This window comes from Mustela nigripes, chromosome 6 (assembly GCF_022355385.1).
Source record: "Mustela nigripes isolate SB6536 chromosome 6, MUSNIG.SB6536, whole genome shotgun sequence".
NCBI classification, from domain to species: Eukaryota; Metazoa; Chordata; class Mammalia; order Carnivora; family Mustelidae; genus Mustela; species Mustela nigripes.
Window position 1 is genome coordinate 95550240 of NC_081562.1, and position 2706 is coordinate 95552945.

General features: G+C 46.9%; 1 pseudogene; it reads right to left on the reverse strand.

Moving 5' to 3' along the window:
- Nucleotides 1–257: 257 nt before the first annotated feature.
- On the reverse strand, nucleotides 258–2225 carry LOC132020794 (RNA-binding protein EWS-like; annotated as a pseudogene).
- Nucleotides 2226–2706: the final 481 nt, after the last annotated feature.

The window sequence follows — 2706 nt, forward strand, 5'->3', positions numbered from 1 at the left end:
TGGCAAGATACCAGGATAACACACTCTTTTTTAAAAAATTGGAGTTTAAAGGGTAACATATTTATAGAACTAATTCTCCCCCCCCCCATTTAACTTGTTTTAATGTTTCTTCAGAAATGGTGAAAAATACTAAAGTACAGACAAGGAAAAATCATAATGTTGTGGCCAACATTATAGATATGGAATTATAAATTTAAAACATTTTTGGTTTAAAAAATAAATCTGGTAGTCAGTGCAGCTCTCTGGGGGCTGTGCATCTAGTAGGGCCAGTTTCTGGGTTCCTGATGGTGCTCACCTTTATCCATTTTTCCAGGTCCTCCGGGCCCACCTTTTCTTCCTTTCATCTGTTTTATCAAAGGTCCAGGGGGTCCTCCAGGGCCACGCCATCTTCCTCTATGAAAGCCACCTAGATCTATGCCCTGGCCACCATGGAAGCCCCCTCTGGCTCCACCATGGCCATCTTTGAACATCCACTGGGACCACAACGATCCATGAGGCTGTTTCTTTCACCCCATATATCACCAGGGCCACCACTGCCACAGTCACTGCCCGGAGGTGGAAAGGGTGGTGGAAGGAAGCCTTCAGGCTTTGGGGCCTTTCACTGGCTGCATTCTGTTCTCTAGGTGAACAGAATGATTTCCACAACCTGGATTGGGGCACTGCCAGTCTCCAGCTCAGTGCTGGACATTTCCTCCTCCAGATGGGTTCCCTTGGGAACACTGGGGCCCTTTGGGGGGGAAGCCACCTCTATCTCCTCCATGGTCTCCCATGTGACCCATGGGGCCCCCAGGATCTCCTGGGACCCTGGACCTGCACGAAGTGATGGCAGCATTCATCTGCCCTCACAGGGTAGCATGCCACCCTGCAGACTGTTCCTTGGAGGCTTCTTCCGAGCAAGAGAAAACTTCAGCTTGCTCCCTTGAAAATCTTTCCCATCAAACCACTCCATGGAAGCCTTCGCAGTTGGTGGGTTTTCATGGGACATTGTGGCATCACCTTTGGGCTTTCCTGTTTCCTTGTTCAAGTAGATGTGGATCATAGGTTTTCTGATTCTCTTGTTCATCTTAACAACTCCACACTGCTTAAAGATGTTGGCCAGATCATCTAGAGCCACATTGTCATTTAAGCCTTGCACAGAAATTGCACTGTTGTCAAGAGTCTTCATCTGGATGTACAGGTGGGCCTAGACCAAGATCTGGTCCTTCACCCAAGGTTCCACCAGGTTTATTGAAGTCACCTTGCTCTCCAGCACCCATTCCACCACATCCTCCTCCCTGCCCACCTATGCTCATGCCTCCATGATAAAATCCCCCTCTTTCCTGGCCCCGGTTATCAGGGCCACTCATGCTCCAGTTTTCTCCTGGTCCAGAAAATCCTCCAGACCCTTGCCCATAAACACCCATGGTACTGGGGTGGTCCTGTTGGAATGGACTCTGATGCCTGTAGCTGCTGCTCTGTTGGCTATATTGAATTGGTGCCTGCCTGTAGGATCCAGTTTTGAGGGAGATAACTAGTGGGTGGTTGCTGTCCATAGCTGCTTTGTTGACCATAGCTACTCTGCTGTCCATAGCAGCGTGGCTGCCCATAGATGTTCTGCTGAGAATAACTTCTCTGATCATAACTAGACGACTGTGTAGAGGAGTAGCTGGTGGGAGGGTAAGATGGTGGTGCTGTGACTAGCTGCATGGAGAAGCTCCCAGCTACCTGGGGATAACTGTAGTTACTTTGTCCATATCCTAGGTTGGGCTGGTTGTAACCCCCTATCCTAGATTGAGGTTGACTAGTCTCAGCAGGTTTGTTACCATCCTGTGGTCTTGCAAGTGTGGTGGCTGCCGGCTGCTGCCCATAGCCTGGGTGAGCAGGCTGATACCATAAGTAGACTGAGCTGCATAGAAGGCCTGGGTAGTAGTGACCATAGCAGTGGTGATATCATAAGCACCAGTGCCATACCCCTGGACAGGCTGACTGTATGCCTGGGGGGCAGTTGGAGTAGTATAACCAGCAGGAGGCTGTCCATAGGAAATTGCATAGGCCGTTTGCCCATAGGTAGCAGTGGTCTGAGCCTGGGTATAGCTGACATCAGTGGGCTGTCCATAGGTTCCATAACTTTGCTGCCCATATGCCTGGGTGGTCTGTGCATATCCTTGAGTGGGATGGACAGTGTATGCACTGTAGCCCTGGTAGGCTGCAGCTTGGCTGTATGTTCTATAATCCATGGACACCATTTTCTCCCCTTTCTTCTCGTTCTCTCAATGTCTGTCTCCCTCTCACTTTCCCTCTTATAGAACTAATTCTTAAGACAAAGTTGCATGAGAAGCTTTTCTGTCTTTTTTTGTTGTTGTTGACTCAGTCTCTTACAATGAGGATAAAAGACAATGATAGAAACTTTTCTGTCAGTCTATATAGATGGTTCATGGGAGGATCCTATTTCCTCACATATTCTATGCACCCACTCTGTTCACTTCCTCTTATTTGTCTTTTCCCATAGCTGATTTTTAAATTTAAGTGTATGGATAATTTTACTGAGTGTCATCTCTGCTTTCAAAGTAGTCTTAGCTTCAAAACACTTTCTGGAAATAATCTTTATGCCCAAATATTTGTTTACTTATATTAACTAAGGTAAATGACTTTCTAGTTTAAGTTTTCAATAATAATCCATGAAATATATATTTCTAAAGTGCTCAAGGACTACTGAAGGGGTCTTTA